Raw genomic sequence first — 13,751 nt, 5'->3', positions numbered from 1 at the left:
TTTTAGATAGGAGTTTCCTGAACATTTGTCGGTATGTTTGTTTTCTGTCCGATTTTTTGTGTTTCTGACGCTTATTATGTTATTATTATTATTATTACTATTATTATTATTATTATTATTATTATTATTATTATTATTATTATTATTATTATTATTATTATTATTATTATTATTAATTGTCCCGCCTAAATAATGTCAAGCTTGGGAATTCATTAAGTAGAAATAAGAACAGTTCTCTCCGGCCATTACCGCCTGTAGAAGAAAGTCACTAAATCATAATATTTATCTCCAAGAACACACACATTAGTCTGGTCAGAGTACGTCGACTTGTTCTTGTTGTGCTGTGTTCTTCCTGTTGTTCTGCTGTGTTATTCCTGTTCTGTGTTATTTCCTGTTTTTTCTGTTGTGCAGTTCATTTTGTTCTTGTGTTAAATAAGTACCTTACCTCATACAATATCTTTTATAAACAGTAAAGATGATATAATTTACTTAGTTACTCTGTTGTTTTTTGTTTGGTTGGTTGTTTGTGTTCCTGGTGTTGTGGTTACCAAGGCCAACTACTTTTAATGGGTCACTTCAGGTGTTGACAGGTGGCTTGATGATTATAAATAATATAAAAATAATTGTTGCCCCTCGTGTAACGAGGATGGCCGGCCAAGGGCCACCAAGGCGTGAATTTGTTGAAGGTGTAGAACAGAGGTGTCAAACTCATTTGCCAAGGCGGGCCAGATTTAATATGAGTACACAGTATGCGGGCCAAGTAACATAATTATGGGCACTTCGCTATCACCTCTTAGGTGAGTAGTACGACAAAATAAGAAAGGTGGATTTAGTCTGCCCTCGTGCGAAACCTTTAAAAACAAACAAATCAAGTGTTTACTACCTTGATCAATCTTATTGTTTGCTACTGCTGCTTCCTGATAATTGGCACCTCTTGGTATGGACCAGCGCATCAAAGTGTGGCACTAACGACTGAGCTGTAGCGACCTTCAGTATTGAACTAAGGTGCGCATCAGTAAGTTGAGACCGAAGCCGAGACTTGTTCAAGTTCATCACAGAAAAGAGTTGTTCACAGACATATGTACTTCCGAACATTGACATAATCTTTGAGGCAAAACATTTAATCCTGGGATAATTTGGTCCAAATTATTTATAGAATGTACCAACATCAACACCCGAAAACTTGTTCCTCAACACTGGAGCTCAATTAATTCTAAGTGAAGATGCTCTGGTACCTCATTAACACCAACAAAGAATGGGTCCCGAAAAATGAAAAAAAATCCTTTTCAAGTCTTTTAAAGTCGGCAAATCTTTCTTGGAACTCATTCATTAATTTGGGAATCTTGATGCAGTACTTTTTTGTGTTGATATCAGCATGAAGCTCAGGTGTACCTTGCAGGGACTTCAAGGTCGGAAAGTGAGAAAGATTAATCTCTGATAGTTGCCGTTCAAAAATCTGATGTTGATTGAGTATTTTGTTCTAGGAAACAGCAGACTATTTTATTCAGCTGAGGGATACACTCACTATTTAGTTTTAGCTCCTCAAGGTAAGGCTGGAGCAGCAAATGGGCCGCGGGCCACATGCAAGAGTGTGTCGGGCCGCATGTTTGACACCCCTGGTGTAGAAGCTGTCGCCAACACAACAACCACACCCTAAGTTAACGAGTTAAATGACCCAGTGTCAAGGAATGTCCGAGAAGACCGGACAACTCGCCAACTGCACTGGCTAACCATTATCCCAGAACACGATCCGCAAATCGATTAACACCCAGGTCCCCAATTACTGCTGGGTAGACAGAGGCAAATGACGTAAAGAAACTTGCCCATAGTTTCACCCTGCCCGGGGATCGAACCCGGGTCCGCTCGCTTGCGAGGCGAGGATGCTGACCATTACACCACAGGTCGCCATGGTGATTAGAACTGCACACACACACACACACACGGATGATGAGTGTGTTGAGGGGTGATGAGGCTGCTATCATCCCCGCTCTCTCTCACTCATACAAAGAACCTTTTGTACCGGAGCCTCGCCTGGATGAACACCGCCCTCGAGTGCAGTGCATTTTACTTTTTTTTTAAATTATAATTATAATTTTTTTGTGTTATGTTTGAGTTAAGATGAAATTTACTATATAAACTGTATGTTCGTGTACCCTGGTGTGTTTGTGTGTGTGTGTCGCGAGAAGCTTAAGGCGGAAAATTTAATTTCTGACTAATTTTATTTTTAGTATGTCACTCATTTTGTAAACTGAGCCAACCTTCATTTGTTTTATTTATTTATTTGTTGTTTGTGGTGTTACTTCTATACCCTGATGTAGTCTTACGCTGCTTGGTATACTCACAATACTAATAAGAGTAATCAGGGTAATTATCATCATTGAAAACGAATCCTCTCCCTGCAGCAACCTACAATATCACCTTTAAACGGAGACAAAAAAAAAATAACTATCACACACACACACACACTTTCTCACAGCCTGAATACGATATACCCCCACCAGGTGTGGTCATAAAAATAGCTTCAAGTGCCACACGTCCATTTTCATGCGTGTGTGTGTGTGTGGTCGGTGTTGCAGTGTTGTAGACCTCCCGAGTTGCATGTTGACTGCCCGGGGCTCAATTGTTCGTGCGTTGAATTTTCCTCGTAACGAAAGATGTATGAGCGCACCTGACTGGGTAATGTTGACTAAAACACAAAAATAACATCCAAAATGGCGTCAAAACTACATTGAGACTTAACTAGATACGTTCATTAGCAGCTGCAGTTAGTCGGTGGAATTAACGGAGAGAATCTTGGTGAGTTTTGGGCCAAGACTTTTAGTTGTTTTGTGGGCGTGGGGCGTTGCTGCAGGCGTGGGACGTGTCTGAAGGCGTGGAGCGTATCTGCAGGTGTGGGACGTGACTACAAACGTGGGGCGTGTTTGCAGGCGTGGGGCGAGGGGCGTATCTGCAGGTGTGGGACGTGACTACAAACGTGGGGCGTGTTTGCAGGCGTGGGGCGAGGGGCGTATCTGCAGGTGTGGGACGTGACTACAAACGTGGGGCGTGGTTGCAGGCGTGGGGCGAGGGGCGTATCTGCAGGTGTGGGACGTGACTACAAACGTGGGGCGTGGTTGCAGGCGTGGGGCGAGGGGCGTATCTGCAGGTGTGGGACGTGACTACAAGCGTGGGGCGTGGTTGTAGGAGTCCCAAAAGAAGACGATCATCTAGTGAGTGTGATAGTAGGTTGTAGTTGTTGGTGGTAGGTGGTGGTTATAGGTGGTGGTGAGAGTTGTGGGCATAATCTTGGGTACAATACAGTGTCTAGCGAGTGTGGTAGGTGGTGGTAGCCTGGTTGTGGTAGGTGGTGGTAAGAGTTGTGGGTATAATCTTGGGTACAATACAGTGTCTAGCGAGTGTGGTAGGTGGTGGTTGTTGTCATTGTTGTTGTTGATGGTGGTGGTGGTAGGTGGTGGTAGGTTTTTGTGGGTATAACCATGGGTATACAGTATCTCGTGAGTGTGGTAGGTGGTGGTAGCCTGGTTGTGGTAGGTGGTGGTAGATGTTGTGGGTATATAACCTTAGGTATATAGTGTCTAGTGAGTTAGGTAGGTGTGGTAGGTGTTGTGGATAGTGGTAGTGGTGGTGGTAGTGGTAGTGGTGGTGGTAGTGGTAGGTGGTGGTAGCCTGGTTGTGGTAGGTGGTGGGTATAACCTTGAGTATACAGAATGTCGGTGGTGGTGGTGGTGGGGGGGGGTGGGGGTCGGGGTCATGGCTGGTGCTTCACTTATATCTACAGTGACCTCTAGTGTTCCTCGTCCTCACTCGTGTGTTGTCTGCTTGTGTTTCATCTGTGTTCCCCTTATTGTTAGATAAAATGATAATGGATGGAGTAACACTGTTGGATTTGTGTTTCATTTGTGTTACTATTGATCCCGTAAGTATGAGGTATTATTGTTAGATTAGTTTTGGCATTATGTGTTGAAAGATGTTGTTCAGTGTGTTGATGGATGTTGTTGGGTGCGTTGATGGATGTTGTTGGATGTGTTGGCGGATGTTGGTGGATGTGTTGATGGATGTTGGTGGGTGTTGGGTATGTTGGTGGATGTTGTTGAGTGTGTTGATGGATGTTGTTGAGTGTGAGTATTGGTAATAATGATCAAGGTATTGCTATGGTCCTTGTGTTGACACGTGAAGGGTATATGGTGTTATAATGTAGTGTTGTGTTTTGTGTTGTTGTGTACCGTAGGATGTTGTGTGTGTGTGTGTGTTGTAGTGTTGGCCAGTATAGCCCCTGTGATGGGATGGGACCTTGGGAGGTGTGGCACAGATCCCAGCGCCAAATTGAAGCCTTATATAGTTAGCCGCCCACACCCCTCTCCCCTCCTCCTGACGTCCTCTACTGTCATGATACTGCTCCTCCTCCTCCTCCTCCTGCATCTTACCTTGTTGTTGTTGGCTTCCTCCTCTGCTGCAGCTGTTGTCCTGGTACTGCTGCAGCTGTTGTCCTGGTACTGCTGCATAGGGAGAGGAGGGGGGGGGGTCATTATGATGCAGCTTATGTTGTTGTGTTCTGTTGTCCTTTATTAGTACTAATGCTGCATCTTAATCATTGCTTTGTTGGTTTGTCTCTTGTTGTGTCTGATGCTGTTAAATGTGTTGTTGTTGTTATATGTTGATAATGTTATATGCTGTTGCTGTTATAAGCTGTTGCTGATGCTGTTATATACTGTTACTACTGTTGCTGCTGTATTGATTCGTTCGTTGTCGCTCTCAGTTGCTTATGTCTTCATTATCTCACGTCTTTATCTGCTGACGTCCACTGCTGCTCCTGCTTCATCACATCCGTCTCCTGCTGTGTTTTTTACCTGCTGCGAACTCCCCTTTGCTGTAATGAACTTCTGCTCCTCATCTCACAAATCGTCTTCCTCATCCATTCATTCACTGTTGTTGTTAGTGGTGTATGGCAGGTGTCCCGTCTTCTCGCTGTATGACTCTTGTTTGCTGCTGTACTGGTTAAGGTAAATACTGTCTTGTTACCTTGATGGTGGTGATGATCTTAACCCTCTACCCCCCCCCTCCTCCTCCTCCTCCTCCTCTTGCTCTTCCTCTTCATCCTCCTCTTCTTCCTCCTCTTCTTTTCCTCCTCCTCTTCTTTTCCCCCTCCTCCTGGTTACCCCCTACAGTTTTTCCTTGTGTGTGTGTGTGTGTGTGTGTGTGTGTGTGTGTGTGTGTGTGTGTGTGTGTGTGTAAAAATATATAAAATCATCAGGCAGCATCAATCCCCTACACAGCTACAGGATGAGCTCCCCCTCCCTCCCTCCCTCTCCTCCCTCCCTCCCTCCTCCCTCTTTCCCTCCCCATATGTTCCCACAGTTTATATATATTTATTTTTACGACTCCTCCCAATCCGATTTTAGTAGGCCAAAGGTCACTCTTTATCGGGCTGGTCATCTTTAAGCTCCACTGGGTATAAGGGTGAAAGATATGTACTCAAATATTTATTGGTTATATTTTATTTTTTTTTTTGTTCCAGGGAATATTTTAAGTTTGGTTATTTTATGTGATTTTATGTTATGTTTGGTTAGGTTAGGTTTTGAAGGTTATGTTAAGTTAGGTTAGGTTTGGTTAGGTTAGGTTAGTTTAGTTTAGGTTAGGTTATGTTAGGTTAGGTTAGAATAATGGTAGGGTGTTTAATTATCAGGTGCAAGAAGCTAAGGTGTGTATTCTACAGGTAATCCTCAATTATAATGTCATATAATAGGATGGATGGAAGGGGACATCTCGTCTAGTCACAAAATATCAAGTTTTATATATGTTAAGTTTTCAGTTGCTTTTGGCAAGTTGCTCAGTTTATTCTAGCCACGTGTAGGTTGCCTTTAAGCTGATCTGTTAGCGGTGTAATCAGATGTTGAAGTTTGTTGCCTAATATTTGGTTGAGATTTTTCCTTTTCGTGTTTTATTTGTAGTTTAGATCATCGCTATGTAATTTGTTTTCGTTTCCAACTTTTTTTTACTGAAAATATTGTAATAGGTTTATCTCGTTTGTGTGTGTGTGTGTGTGTGTGTGTGTGTGTGTGTGTGTGTGTGTGTCCATCAATCATCTTCGTTATAAGAATTTAAGTTTTACCACAATTACCATCACGACAACAGCTATTATCATCATCATCATCATCACTCTTGTTTACACCATGAGGTTAATGTCCTGATCAAAGTCGTATTCATTATTGTTCGCTGATGAAAACTGTTTTAAAAATTATCACGGAATTGAATCAGGAAATGTTAAAAATTAATATATTTTTTTATTTATTTTTTTTTATTTTCGGGTGGGGAGCGATTTTTTTTTTTATGGTCGTGTAACGTGATATTTCCTGGTTTAGTCTTGATTTGTTGTACCCTTAGTTGGACGTCAGTGTTTACTTAGTTCATTCAGTGTCCTATATTTAATGATGTATTTTATTTACTTGACACAAATATTCAGTTATAACTTTTTTTTTATTGGTAAATATCGTGTAAGTGGGAGAGTATTAAGATTATTATTTACCCTCCAAGCTTATTCCACCTAACGAGTAACCACCCTAACGATAAAGTAACAATAATAATAATAATAATAATAATAATAATAATAATAATAATAATAATAATAATAGCTTTAATCAACATATTTTAATTCGACTTGTTTCTGGTGTTAATTTATTTATCTGCAGGATAACTTTGTCGTTTTTCCATATCTTTCTTTTCCTTCTCATCTGTTTTATCTACATCATTTTACTTCAGATTTTGTCTTCCACGGATGAAAATGGCCCTGCTGTTATTATTGTTTTGTTGTTATTATTGTTGTTGTTGTCATTAGTATTGTTTTTGTTATTATTTTATTGTTGTCATCGTGGTCGCCATTGTTGTTATTGTTTTGGTGTTGTCATCGTGGCCGCCATTGTTGTTATTGTTTTGGTGTTGTCATCGTGGTCGCCATTGTTGTTATTGTTTTGGTGTTGTCATCGTGGCCGCCATTGTTGTTGTGTTTTGGTGTTGTCATCGTGGTCGCCATTGTTGTTATTGTTTTGGTGTTGTCATCGTGGTCGCCATTGTTGTTATTGTTTTGTGTTGTCATCGTGGTCGCCATTATTGTTATTTTTGGTGTTGTCATCGTGGCCGCCATTGTTGTTGTGTTTTGGTGTTGTCATCGTGGTCGCCATTGTTTGTTATTGTTTTGGTGTTGTCATCGTGGTCGCCATTGTTGTTATTGTTTTGTTGTTGTCATCGTGGTCGCCATTATTGTTATGTTTTGGTGTTGCTATCGTGGTCGCCATTGTTGTTATTGTTTTGGTGTTGTCATCGTGGCGCCATTGTTGTTATTGTTTTGGTGTTGTCATCGTGGTCGCCATTGTTGTTATTGTTTTGGTGTTGTCATCGTGGTCGCCATTGTGGTTATTGTTTTGGTGTTGCCATCGTTAGTATCATAAATGCCATCACTTCTCTCGATAACATTGTATATAATGAAATATTCAGTCACCAGTTGTAAAGTGGGATGGGAATCTAGTATATTATTTTTTATTCGATTATTCATTATAGCGAGTATTATTTTTCTTCCTTTCTTTATCCCCGTCCGCTATAATCGTCAGCTGGAGGTGTGGCGCTGTGCTTAATTGATCTGAGCATACTTGGGACTGCGTGCATTTATGAGGGTATGTATGGTCATGGTGGGGGGGGGGGGTCTGAATGTGTTTGTGTGGGTTTGGGACTATGTGGGACATGTGTGGTTCTCTGTTGGTCTATGTGGTCTGTGGGAGCCTGTATGTGTTTTTGTAGGTTATGTGTTGGTCTGTGTGGGACTGTGTCAGTTATGTGAGGGTCTTGTGTGTGGGGTCTCACCTTGAGGGAAGATTATTTAATTAGAGACAATTTTTACCTGTAGATGGTAATTAATGCTAGTTGTCATATGTTTATCGGTAAATATTAATTAATGTTAGTTGTCATATATTTACTGATATTAATGGCATCTATAGTATGTTAATGTATATACAGTCTGTACTTGTTCGTTTTATTTAGTGTATCCAGGAGGTATCTTGAGTGACAGGTGTAAATAAACCACAGATTTTTATATAGACTAAATAAATACATACCTGGCCTCTTTGCTTCTCTTTGGTTTTTGGGATTTTGCACATTTTTTTTTTTGGAGAGTTGTTTCCATTATCGTGTCTCTTTTCCATGCTCTTTGAACTTCACTCGAGATACAGGGTGATTGAATAGTCACTGTGTACCGAGAATAATAAACATTTTATTTACTTTGAATTACAAGAAATATAGGAAATGATTACAGTAAAAATAACAATGTATATAAATTATTGTAAGTATTATAAGGCACAGCTGTATTTTATGTTATTGCAGTTATTGCAGGTGTATGTCCAAAATATCGTGGGTACACTCTTTCAATGTGGGTGTGTGAGTGTAACAGAGGCAGAGCACCAACACACTCTCCTCCAGGGTGGGTGAGTGTGAGTGTAACAGAGGCAGGGCAGCAACACACACTCCTCCAGGGTGGGTGTGTGTGAGTGTAACAGAGGCAGGGCAGCAACACACTCTCCTCCAGGGTGGGTGAGTGTGAGTGTAACAGAGGCAGGGCAGCAACACACACTCCTCCAGGGTGGGTGAGTGTGAGTGTAACAGAGGCAGGGCACCAACACACACTCCTCCAGGGTGGGTGTGTGTGAGTGTAACAGAGGCAGGGCAGCAACACACTCTCCTCCAGGGTGGGTGAGTGTGAGTGTAACAGGCAGGGGCACCAACACACTCTCCAGGGTGGGTGAGTGAGGTAACAGAGGCAGGCACCAACACACTCTCCAGGGTGGGGTGAGTGTGTGAGTGTAAAAGAGGCAGGGCACCAACACACTCTCCGAGTGTAACAGAGGCAGGGCACCAACACACTCTCCTCCAGGGTGGGTGAGTGTGAGTGTAACAGAGGCAGGGCACCAACACACTCTCCTCCAGGGTGGGTGAGTGTGAGTGTAACAGAGGCAGGGCAGCAACACACTCTCCTCCAGGGTGGGTGAGTGTGAGTGTAACAGAGGCAGGGCACCAACACACTCTCCTCGCTCCGTCTGTACACCGTATTTCATCACCCGGGGATCATAGGTACACAGCCTTGTCGCTAATGGAATATCCGCTGGTCGCATCTGTTGAAGGTCGGGCTACGTGATCTCTGTGGCCCGGGCCTCTGGATTTGTTGTGACGGTGGTGATGGTGGTGATTGGTGGTTATGATGATCGTGGTGATTATGATGATGCTGCTGATGATGAAGGTAACAGTAGTGATGGTGATGATTATGGTGGTGATGATAGTGGTGATGGTGATAATGGAGATAGTAGTGATGATGATGGTGACGATGATGATGGTGGTGATGATATTGATGGAAGTTTTTTGGTGATGTTATTGAGAGAAGGAGAAGAAGACTGGTAAGAAAAAAATATGAAGAGGATGAAGAAAATAGGAGAGAAAAACACAATGAAGAAGAAAAAGAAGAAGAATCACAACACACACACACACACACAAAGAGCGTGAGTTGTAATATAAGTGATGGTGTCTGCTGATGGTACTCTACTGTAACTAACTGACCGGAGGTATGGTATGAACGGGTCCATCAGTCATGTAGACACGTCCATACTGTGTGTGTGTGTGTGTGTGTGGTTATAATCATGTGAATACAAGAATGTCATGACTTTTACAACATTTCATGAGTCCACAACTCAGGACTACCACAACTCATAACTACCACAACCCATGACTACCACAACTCATAACTACCACAACTCATAACTACCACAACTCATGACTACCACAACTCATAACTACCACAACTCATAACTACCACAGCTCCTGCTACTACAACCCATAACTACCACAACACATTGACTACCACAACTCATAACTACCACAACCCATTCAACTACCACAACTCATAACTACCACAACTCACCTACCACAACTCACATAACTACACTACTACACAACTCCTTAACTACCACAATGACTACCACTTAACTACCACAACTCACATAACTACCACAACTCATAAACTCACAACTCATAACTACCACAACCCATAACTACCACAAACTCAGCACTACCACTACCAGCTTACTAAAAACCACAACTCAAACTACCATAACACACTACCACCACATAACTACCACAACTCATGACTACCACAACCCTTCTACCACAGCTCACTGCTACCACAGCCCGCAACTACCACAACTCACAACTACCACACTCACTTGCTTCTACAACTCATAACTACCACAACTCACTAACTACCACAACTCATGACTACCACAACTCATAGCTACCACTACTCCACATATAACTACCACAACCCATAACCCAACCCATAACTACCACAGCTCATAACTACCACAACCCATAACTACCACAACTCATAACTACCACAACTCATAACTACCACAACCCATAACTACCACAACTCATAACTACCACAACTCATAACTACCACAACTCATAACTACCACAACTCATAACTACCACAACACATGACTACCACAACTCATAACTACCACAACTCATAACTACCACAACCCATAACTACCACAACCCATAACTACCACAACCCATAACTACCACAACTCATAACTACCACAACACATGACTACCACAACTCATGACTACCACAGCTCATAACTACCACAACTCATAACTACCATAACACATGACTACCACAACTCATAACTACCACAACTCATGACTACCACAACTCATTACTACCACAACTCATGACTACCACAAATCATAACTACCACAACCCATAACTACCTGGCCATAACTACCACAGCCCACTGCCTTCTACTGGCTCATAACTACCACAACTCATAACTACCACAACTCAAGCTACCACAACCCACATAACAACTACCACAACCCATAACTACCACAACCATAACTACCACAACTCCTTAACTACCACAACCCATAACTACCACAACTCATAACTACCACAACCCATAACTACCACAAATACCATAAACTACCACAACCCATAACTACCACAACTCATAACTACCACAACTAATAACTACCACAACTCATGACTACCACAACTCATAACTACCACAACTCATAACTACCACAACTCATAACTACCACAACTCATAACTACCACAACCCATAACTACCACAACTCATAACTACCACAACCCATAACTACCACAACCCATAACTACCACAACTCATAACTACCACAACTCATAACTACCACAACTCATAACTACCACAACTCATAACTACCACAACTCATAACTACCACAACTCGTCTTCGCGATATAAACAACTTGAACAGGGACTTTCATGGCGCTGTGATTAAATTAAAAAGTATAATTGTGTACATTAAGTTTTATTACGTATGAAATCAGGGAGCAATTTCCTCGCTGGTCAGACTTATACTAGTAGTGGATGTATGCAGTTTGTTTATGGTGGGGTAGTGTTGCCAAGGGGTGTTTGTGTGTGTTTGTGTGTGTGTGTGTGTGTGTGACTACTAATCACCGCGCTTACCACAGTCATTAATAACTGGTGTTGATAATATTTTTAGCACAGTAAGGTGATAGTGTAGGATGGTGTGGGTGATGACGTTAGTGTTGTCAGCTTGAACCAACCCGACAACATCTTGGCCATCACCTCCTCCTCCTCCTCCTCCTCCTCCTCCTCCGCTGACGTGCCCTCTCATCACTGTACCTCACTCACTCCATGTGTTACCACGCTAGAGTGATGACCCCTGCGTAAATGTTGGTGCTTGTTTATGTAAGGATAGATGTTTATTGAAAGCCTTGCCATATCAGTCGACCTGGTCTTTACACACACACACACACACACACACACACACACACACACACACACACACACACACACACACACACACACACACACACGCACACACACGCACACACACACACACACACACACACACACACACACACACACAGGATTTCTTGAGTGCCTCCAGAAGTTTTATCATGGTGAAATATAAGGGGCGCTGTTTGTATTGGTTAAATAATAAACAAGACGTATTTAGATATGGTAATGTTGTTTTGAAGGAGTGACTGCTTAAGACAGATCATGCACAGCCGAGGTGTGGCGGCCCACACAAGGTAGAATAAACATTCTCTTGTTTAAACAAGTAATTTGCATGAGGAATTTATTCTGGGATAGCGCGCCTCAATATTGGTCTATCTATCTATCTATCTATCCATCTATCTATCTATCTATCTATCTATCTATCTGTCTGTCTGTCTATCTATCTATCTATCTATCTATCTATCTATCTGTCTGTCTGTCTGTCTGTTGGTGAGTAGCGAGGGCTGATAGCACCCGCCACTACCCGGGGTCACTGGGAGCTGCACCTGCGTTTAAATATAAAAGCTTATTAATGGATATAATTTATTAATGCAAGTCACGCAGTTACCTCAATACTTTCATATTGACAATTTTTTCCTGTTATAAGAACGAATTTCAAGTCTTGAATTATTATATAGAATCATATCGTTGTTATCGACTCACACGGATAATTGAGAGGTGCTGAAATGACTACATCCCACTAGAACGATCGTCTGTTTAATACGTCCTAACCTAACCTAACCTAACCACTGAAGTCAAAAATCTAGATTAGTTTAGGGGGTTAATTTATTCTGTACTAAAGCGAAAATTTTTATTGGTGTACGACAGGGAGGTCATATTGGCCTTTTAAGATGGCGGATGGTCGAGGGTGATTGGGGGGGAGGGGGAGGAGGAGGAGAGTCTCTGTACACGTTCATCTGTTGATAGCAAAACATATCAGGTCCTTAAGAATGTCAAGTGTATGTATGTATGTATGTATGTATGTATGTATGTATGTATGTATGTATGTATGTATGTATGTATGTATGTATGTATGTATGTATGTATGTATGTATGTATGTATGTATGTATGTATGTATGTATGTATGTATGTATGTATGTATGTATGTATGTATGTATGCATGCATGCATGCATGCATGCATGTATGTATGTATGTATGTATGTATGTATGTATGTATGTATGTATGTATGTATGTATGTATGTATGTATGTATGTATGTATGTATAGGAGGACAGCCAAATTCAAGTCTCCCTCACTATGGTCAAGAGTCACGTGGTTGGAGGTCAGCCAAATTCAAGTCTCCCTCACTATGGTCAAGAGTCACGTGGTTGGAGGTCAGAAATGTCAGAGAGGGCACAAGGGATATGACCTATTCATGTTACTCTTAGTGCCAGCAACAGGGGGAATAGTGTTCAAAGGTCATGCTATAGCAAGGGAAATACTCTTCCCTAAATAGAACGACAGAGTGGCTGTCTGTGTATGTGCATATCCACTAACAAAACACAACTAATGAGGTAAAGGGGGAGAGAACAGAAGAGAGCAAGTCAACTGTCCAGTGTAGCAGCAACAGATAGGGTACATTCCCTCCTCCCACACCAAGTAAAAAGATCCCAAGGAATTTAAAAGCGTATGAAACCCTCACTTAATACGGCGAGAGCGAGGATGATGGCAGGAGAGGAGAAGGAGCAGGACCGTGATACATTAAGTGACAAAGGTTCGAAAAGTGATGTAAAATGTGAAGGACTTGGGTCATGTTTCTCTTTACCTGGCGTGTACCTAGTATGTACCTGGTGTGTATCTTGCTAACTACGTAAATTCATGGGAACGTTTTGCTAATTTTGGTTCGACTGCATAACTTTCAAGTTTCAT

At 41.8% G+C, this 13,751-nt stretch overlaps 1 non-coding gene across 1 annotated transcript; it reads right to left on the bottom strand.

The window, feature by feature from the left end:
• Positions 1–1,831: 1,831 nt before the first annotated feature.
• On the bottom strand, positions 1,832–1,905 carry Trnaa-cgc. Its single transcript has one exon. It is a non-coding gene; the product is annotated as a tRNA-Ala (tRNA).
• Positions 1,906–13,751: the final 11,846 nt, after the last annotated feature.

Source organism: Homarus americanus, unplaced genomic scaffold, assembly GCF_018991925.1.
Source record: "Homarus americanus isolate GMGI-L3 unplaced genomic scaffold, GMGI_Hamer_2.0 scaffold9431, whole genome shotgun sequence".
Taxonomy (NCBI): domain Eukaryota; kingdom Metazoa; phylum Arthropoda; class Malacostraca; order Decapoda; family Nephropidae; genus Homarus; species Homarus americanus.
The sequence above is the reverse complement of the archived record's forward strand: the minus strand, read 5'-3'. Positions and strand labels throughout refer to the sequence as shown.